The following is a 9,054-nucleotide window of genomic DNA, read 5'->3' on the forward strand; positions in this document are numbered from 1 at the left end:
GACAGGTACACCCGGGAGAGGGAGTGAAAACAACATCATGATTGTCAAAATATACATGTTTTATTTACCGTGCATTGTTTAATTGTTATTAGAATATTATCCATGAAGCAGTGTGCAGTCAAACTGGTCACTGAAAGTTTCCAGCAGTCGTGGGATGGTACTTCAATAGAGACATCTCTTCCCAGTTATTCACTGAGGGATGTGACACCTTTGCCAACAATCCCACATGGCACAATGTTTTTCAAACCAGCCCATATCTGTGTTGCAGTTCAGTGCCAAGCTATGAGATGGTATGTATGTCCCACAATGGATTCCTGAAAGAGGAAACATTTGACTGTAATATCAAGCATGACACATTGTAGCTCTGTTGTTGTAAACATAGCAAAAAATAGGTTATTTCAATCAAAGGTTAACCTACCTATGGCACATATCTTGTTGTCTCCAACCAAGACCCCAGTGTCTGGGGAGGTGGATGCTTTTATCCCATACTTCCTGCAAAAGTTGATGACAGTCCTCTTCAGCTAAAACACGTACCATTTCACACTTTTCTTGAAGCAGCCCAAGTTGAGTATTGGGTAGCACACCAACTGCCCTGGGCCATGGAAAGTTATGAGTCCGCCACGGTTGCTACGAAACAATTCAGCACCAAGGAGTTTGTCTTTGCTCCTCTTCGAATGGGTATAGGGCCTGTCTGATTCCAATGGTGTAGACAGGCGGGTGTTCACACAGTAGCAGAGCATTGTGCAATTTGTCTTTAGAATCCAGATGTCTCCTAACAGAGTTGCTGTACTTGTAATGCACGCGCCTAGGAAATACGACCCAACTAGATCACTTCAACTGCTGCTTTTGAAGGGTGCATGTTTTATGATAATTGAGTGTAAAGGCCTTGTTCACTGTTTTCGATAGACAGACAATGCCAAGTTTCTATTCTGAAGGACATAAAGTACAGTAGACCATGCAGCTCGCGTCTTTCACAACGAACTTTGCATCCTTTGCCTGTGTTTGATCATGCCTGGCTCCATGATTCAGGTTCTCCAGTGTCGAGATCTCGTAGATGGGGCCAGATACGTTGAAAGTCGCTAGTCATCACTTGTAATCTTTGTTAATGACTGGACATTAGCGACATACTCAATAGTGTACATACTTGACATCCATGCCATCGGCGCAGCCCTTCTTCTTCTTCTTCAGTGGGGTTTATCGGCGGTTGGCATCCAACGTAATGGTGCATTACCGCCACCTACGGTACTGGAGTGTGGGCCAGAGACAGGGAGAAACTAAATCATACCTTCCAACCCTGTTTCTCTTTAAAAAGATAACAAAATATTTGAGACTATATATAATGACGTTCTACTCAATATACTCTTTAAACTAATTTCCTGTATCCCCTTCTCCCTCATACTAGATCTCATCCTCTCTCTTTCCCTCTGATACTGCCCACACTGTAGCAATACATGCTCCACGGTCTCTATTTCCTGACAATAATCACACTTTCCTGATGGATGCTTTCCTATCACATTTAATGTCTTATTCAACTGGCTGTGTCCCACCCTTAATCATGTAAAAACAGTGTCCTCTCTTCTGTCCCTTCCTGCCGTCCTCCTTTCCTCTGTACTTGAAATAAATGCCTTCCCTTATTATCTCTATTCCACTGCTCCTGCCATCTCTGCACCATCACTGTATATATCAGTCTTTTTGCCTCTGCCTTGCTCATTGAAACTTCAACATCAACATCCCCAATACTAAGTGCTTGTTTAGCCTGTTCATCTACAGCCTCGTTCCCCTCCACCCCCACATGGGCTGGGACCCAAGTAAATCTTATCTGAATACCCATCTGTTTAATCCTGCCATGGGTTTGAAGCACCTCATAAAGCAGGTATTGTCTGCTACGTGAGCTAAAGGACTGGAGACTCATTAACACTGCATATGAATAAGAGCAAATAACTACTCTGTCTTGTTTGACTTCCTCCACCCACTGCAAGGCCAACATTATGGCCATCAGCTCCGCCGTATATACAGACAGATGATCTGTAATACGTTTCCTGACTTCCACCCCACATTCCTGCACTACAAATGCTGACCCAGTACGTCCTGTCCTTGGATCTTTTGAACCATCTGTGTAAATGGCCACAAAATCCTGATACACAGTTTCCAGACGTCTCTTAAAGAAATCAGCTGGATCAACACCCTCCCTATCTTTCTGTAGTCTCTCCAACACTTCTAGATCAACTACTGGAGGCGGGAGTAGCCATGATGGATTTACAGGAATAACTACCGTTGGACTAAACTCCCTTCCATACAGTCCCATCTCCTTCGCCTGGGTATTACCCACCCACCCAAAGCTCGTGTTCTGTCTTCGCTCATGTTCCCAGCATGCCTGTAAAATCCCTTTCGCAGGATGAGACACCCCATGTCCTTGTAGGTTGACCCAATAATTCATTGCCAGCTGCTGTCTCCTAATCTGCAATGGCATATCCCCAATCTCCACCTGTAATGCAGCCACTGGGGACGTCCGAAACGCCCCACTACATATTCTGAGTCTCTGCCCCTGTATGATATCTAACCTTTCCAGTGAGGTCCGGGCTGCCGAACCATATGCTATACTGCCATAGTCTATTACAGATCGGATCAATGCAACATACATGGTCTTCAATAAGGAACGCCCAGCCCCCCACTCCTTCATATTTAGCACCTTCTGACATAACATAGCACACCTCATCTTTCCCAGGTGAAGTTAACCCAGCCTTACCTATTGCTCTTTTCACCTCTGCCCTGGTAAATGGTGCATTCAACACATCATTTACACCCTCCCTCCTTCCCAGCACTCCAGGATGCACCTCTCTCCCCCTCTGCCCCTCCTCTGACAGATTTGCGGATCTATGCACTTGGACAAATGCTTTGGCCATCATCTCTGCTTTCTCCTCATCTGTTACTGCCACATCCTCCCCACTCGTCAACACTGGATAATCCTACTCTCTTCTGACCACACTCATCCTCTTAATCATCCCCCACACTTCTCCCACAGGTGTCGCCATGGGCACAGCCATATTGGATTCGTTATTTTATCTTTAGTGAGTGGTGCGTTATCGCCTCCAACTGGACGGGGTTGTAACCGCAAGCCTTTCTGATTTGAGGCACAGAGGGTCACGTTACCACCCTCTAGCGTTTCAGTGTTCGAACAACAGCAGAGAGAAAATATTTATGGAGCCCCCTCTGAATACTTTGAAAATGCAAATTCCCCCTTTCCTTAAGGTAGTCTAGTAGGCCTGTAGTAGATTTGTGAAAGTTAATGGAACCCCTTGCTTTCACCCATCTATCCTGTTAGATCCAGGATATGGAGACAATAATACATTGATTTCATAAGTACTTGAACCAGGCCTGGGTGTTGGGGGGTAGAGGTGGTATCTACCTTCTTGTCAATGTCCCTCCATCTACTGTACACTGACCTGGAAAAACAGGACTGGTAAAAGCATATGCCAGGTAGGATAGGGGACCACACCACATTGCTTTCACCTATCCAGTATTTTTAAATAATCGCAGATGAAAGGAATGGAATGAGGGAGTCAATTTAGATTATTGTCATGCAGCTCTGATAGGTTCCTTGAGTGTTTAAATTAAGTGGGGCGACATGTCTTACATTGAGTGGAACCTATTTTTAATTTCACAGGTAGCTCTGTAACATTATTCAGACAAGAACAAGAAGGGCAGGTCTAGGAATAGGCTAATGTAATTACACATGATAGGATTCAATTCCAAAATGTACTGCCCACTGGTCCCTATGTTCTCGGTCATTTTTTCCCCCTCCTTATTTAAAGCACAAGCTCTGACTACTAGTCTTATTAAGTTAACTGGGACTGATTGCAAAGAATAGGCTAAACCTGAGAGAAACTGTCGTATTGCAACTGTTCTAAAGAACAGTCAATATCAGAAAACTATCATGAAATATCACTGCATGATGCTCTTGGTGCTCCTCGCTTTCTTGGCCATTGCATGTAAGTCTTGAAAACGACCAACTTGTGAAACAGACAAGGTCAGAATTACTGAAATGATGATTGATTCATCTATCTGTAAAGTTTATGAGTGATATTTTGCTATTTCGTTTTACCACAGACCATAATTTGCGTGTCTTTTTAAACTGTTACAAAACTGTAAACTGTGACACTGTTAATAGTTGCTCAGCAGATACATTTTCTCTCTTGATAAGTACGTAATTGCTATAAACATCTAAGAACCTATTTATAATACTGTACATACATTTCATGAAAGTGTGAAAGGTAATTTAATCAAATGAAGATACTTAAAATTATACAAAAACAGGTGATGTAGATGAGGCAGCTGCTTTTCCAATTCCATGGGGATGCTCAAACTACAGCGGGGTCTGCCGTGCTGTCTGCCTGTCAGCAGAACTACCATTTGGACCTTTTGGATGTGCTAAAGGATTTGTGTATGTTTATTATTACCTTGACTAACGTTATAAAACGACTGTAGTAGTGTGTACATAAAATATGATGCATAGGGTCTGTTTCTGAGAGCTACGTTGTGTACTTTTCAAAATGCTGTAATGTTGTGTTGAATATTGATTTAGTGGCTGCCAATGTAAAGGACTACTATAAAAAAATCTATAACTTTCAGATGCTGTGTCGCCCATGTCTTCTAAAATGCAGTTTTTCTCCTGCGCCTAAACTTCCAGCTGAATCAATGCAACAGTTACTTTTCAATGCACTTTGGCATTTATCCTCTTGCAATTGAAGACCGTGATTATAAGACAGACATTCACAGCTACCCCATTGGTCTGCATTGATGTCCCCATGAAATTAGACATATTATTGTCATGCTGGAGGCGAAAGAACGCACACCTGTTTAGGCGAGGTGCTGGCTAGCGGAGTAGAACACTTGAAAAATAACAGGAGAGCCGCACACTCTAGGAGCTCAGATGCAATAATTTAATAACCTAATAACCAACGTTTCGACAGACAAGCTCTCTTCATCAGGGTATAATGACAAACACTGCGGGTCACTAGTTTATATAGTAGGGACAAAATCGAGTGGTTCGCTTCCAAAAAGTGGGCCACAACTGGGTACGTCGAGTTTTTGAACCTAATGGTGCTATGATGCTCCGAACTTTTAATTCGCGCTTCGTTTTACCCACATACTTTTTACCACAAGGACAAGTTATAAGATAAATAACTGCCTTAGTGGAGCACGTGATAACACCTTTGATTGGGATCTGTTTCCCTGTTTGGGGGTGTTTGAAGGATCTACATTTGTAAGTGTCATTGCATTGAGCGCAGCCATTACACGTGTTGTTTCCATCCCGTAGAGGCGCAAATAGTCGTTGTGCAGGGGTATTTTGGGTTGGTAAATCAGAGTTTACCAATTGATCTCTGTGATTTCTGCCCCGCGATTGCATAGTAAATCTCAGGTGCTCAGAACAAGAGTTAAGAAAAGCATGGAATGCCGGGAACTGTTTTGCATCACCCCCCTCCATAGAACAAAAATATCATCAAGGTACCGTTTCCAAATAATAATGTTAGGCAAGAAACATTTTTGAGAGGATTGAGAATTGACTGTTTCTCCATGTAACCCACATACAAATTAGCATAGTTAGGAGCCATAGGGGCTCCCATAGCAGTACCCTTCTTCTGAATAAAGAAATAATTTAGAAACATGAAATAGTAGTGTGTGAGTACTATTTCATCCAATGTTATAATGCATGCACTGGAAGGTAGTTGATTAGGGTCACGTTGCAGAAGAAAATGTTCCATGGCTTCAATACCGCCCTCGTGTGGAATATTGATATACATCAAAAGTAACTAACAAAGTATTCTCAGGGAGAGGATCAAGAGATTAAATAATAGAGATCATACCGCTTGTGCCCTTTACAAAGGAGGGGAGCTGTTCTGCGAATGGTCTAATAAAAAAGTCAACAAAAGTCGATAAATGGGTCGTTACTGCATCAATGCCCGCTACAATAGGGCGCCCTGGAGGTTTTGTAACATTATTGTGTAATTTCGGCAAAGTATAGAAAGTGGCAATTTTAGGGTGTTGAATAGCCAAAAAGTCGTGTCATTTTTTGGTGATTTGACCAGAACTTAAATACCCATCTAGGACAGTAAAGATAGTGTTCTGAAATTGGGAAGTGGGGGTCACTTCTGAGTTTATTTTAAAAGGTGTTGTCAAGCAGTCTATGACAGACATTTACATAAACTGTCCTATTCATGAGTACAACCGACCCACCCTTATTATTAGGGCGGGTAAGGACTGACGTATCGGATTGTAAATCAAGCAAAGCTTGTTTTTCATCCTTAGGTAAATTATGGAAAGATATGTAATCATGTTTGTTCTTAAGGAGATTACCAACATATTTTTCAACGAGTCTGCAATATGTCTCAATAGAGTGATTGCGATTGGCTGGAGATACAAAATAACTCTTCCTTCTAAAAGGAGTCGGAGTATGTGCAGGTGAGCAGCCTACATGTTCAGTTGAAATATCACGATTTGGGGAGCTAAAGTATTCCCTTAAATTGATGTTTCTTAACATCGAAATCTTTAATTTAAAGACCCTTGCTCCCTTCGGTCTCAACGTAGACTTTGATCTGAAGCCATTCTTGTGATTATTGTGATTTTGCTATTCATTGTAAATGTTTGGAGGCCTATGTAGCCAAATTGTAGATATGATCGTATGCTATCCATTAATGTTTTTTATATGTTATATTTATATCTGTAAATTAACCAATGATATCAAGCCACACCCGGCCATGATTACAGACACCTGTGTGTGACACTACTAGTGAACTGCAGTGTTTGTCATTATACCCTGATGAAGACAGCTTGTCTGTTGAAACGTTGGTTATTAAATTATTGCATCTGAGCCCCTAGTGTGCAGCTCTCCTTTTCTTTTTCACATATTATTGTCATGCACCTCAAACTTTGCTTCAATTCCAGCTTCCCTGACATGATTATCACACATACAATATGTTTTGAAATGAAATGGTTAGACATTTTAAAACACTATACTTCAGAATAAAATGAGAATGGAAGATATTACATTGCTGCTGAGTTTTGAATAATACTGGGTATTATGTGGTTGGGTACAGTGTAGAGAAAAACTTGAGCTAAGTCTGAAGCTGAGACAACAGTGCAATCCGATCTCTAAAGCCTTGTTCACATTGGCAATTGGAAGTGACTCAACTCCTATTTATTTGCATATCTGATTTGAGTCTGTTCTTTTTCCTGCAGTCTGAACAGCCAAAAAGCACATGAAATCAAATATTTCAAGCCACATTTCAAACCACCTTCATAGGTAGTTTGAAGTCAGATACAAATCTGATTCCTGGCCACGTGACTTGTGTCTGAACGGTCAAATCTGATTTATTTGCCCTCAAGTGGTTTTTGACTGTTATTCAGCATACCTTGTTGCTTGCTAGCTACTCTGTTGACAGTTTAACAATAACATGTGGTAGCTAACTAGCTTGTTAATTGTTTACAAACAAATTTGTGAATGTGCTAGAAAGCTAAACAGCTACCAAGCTAGCTAGTTGACTGCTGTGGCTCGCCAAAAAGGACTTGTTTTGAAAGTTGGATCATGTTATCCTTTGAGGCTTTGAAAGTGTTCTTACCCTATGATTTTGAACATTCAAAGCAACTGTGACAAGTCCATGGCAGGCATTGTTGTCACCTTAGCTTGTTACATCACTTCTGAGTGATAGTAAGCACAAGCACCACCACCAATCAGCCTACTTTCTGGGTGATTTAAATATTGACTGGCTTTCATCAGGCTGCCCACTCAAGAGAAAGCTTCAAACTGTAACCAGCGCCTGCAACCTGGTTCAGGTTATCAGTCAACCTACCAGGGTAGTTACAAACAGTACATTAATTAAATAATCAACATGTATTAATCATATCTTTACTAATGCTGCAGAGATTTGTTTGAAAGCAGTATCCAAATCCATTGGATGTAGTGATCACAATATAGTAGCCATATCTAGGAAAACCAAAGTTCCAAAGGTTGGGCCTAATATTGTGTATAAGAGGTCATACAATAAGTTTTGTAGTGATTCCTATGTTGTTGATGTAAAGAATATATGTTGGCCCGTGGTGTGTAATGAGGAGCAAACAGACACTGCACTTGACACATTTATGAAATTGCTTATTCCAGTTACTAATAAGCATGCACCCATTAAGAAAATGACTGTAAAAACTGTTAAATCCTGTGGATTGATGAGGAATTGAAAAATTGTATGGTTGAGAGGGATGAGGCAAAAGGAATGGCAAATAAGTCTGTCTGCACAACCGATTGGCAAACATATTGCAAATTGAGAAATCATGTGACTAAACTGAATAAAAAGAAGAAGAAACTACACTATGAAACAAAGATAAATGACATAAAGAATGATAGTAAAAAGCTTTGGAGCACCTTAAATGACATTTTTGGGGAAAAGGCAAACTCAGCTCCATCATTCATTGAATTAGATAGCTCATTCATCACAAAACCAACTGATATTGCAACTACTTTCAATATTTTTCATTGGCAAAATTAGCAAACTTAAGCATGACATGCCAGCAACAATTGCTGACACTACACATCCAAGTATATCTGACCAAATTATAAAAGACAAGCGTTGAAATTTTGAATTCCGTTAAGTGAGTGTGGAAGAGGTGAAAAAAGTATTGTTGTCCATCAACAATGACAAGCCACCGGGGTCTGACAACTTGGATTGAAAATTACTGAGGATAATAGCGGACGATATTGCCACTCCTATTTTCCATATTTTCAATTTAAGCCTACTGGAATGTGTGTGCCCCCAGGCTTGGAGAGAAGCAAAAGTAATTCCGCTACCTAAAAATAGTAAAGCCCCCTTTACTGGCTCAAATAGCCAACCAATTAGCCTGTTACCAACCCTTAGCAAACTATTGGAAAAAATTGTGTTTGACCAGATACACTGTTATTTTACAGTAAACAAATTGACAACAAACTTTCAGCATGGTTATAGAGAGGAGAGATTGACTTCATCACTACTTGTGTTTATGAGAGGTTGACATGTTGGGTGCACCGAG

At 40.9% G+C, this 9,054-nt stretch overlaps 1 pseudogene; it reads right to left on the reverse strand.

Moving 5' to 3' along the window:
- Window positions 1-38: 38 nt before the first annotated feature.
- LOC121568435 lies at window positions 39-3,044 on the reverse strand (annotated as a pseudogene).
- Window positions 3,045-9,054: the final 6,010 nt, after the last annotated feature.

Source organism: Coregonus clupeaformis, chromosome 6 (genome assembly GCF_020615455.1).
Source record: "Coregonus clupeaformis isolate EN_2021a chromosome 6, ASM2061545v1, whole genome shotgun sequence".
Classification (NCBI taxonomy): Eukaryota; Metazoa; Chordata; class Actinopteri; order Salmoniformes; family Salmonidae; genus Coregonus; species Coregonus clupeaformis.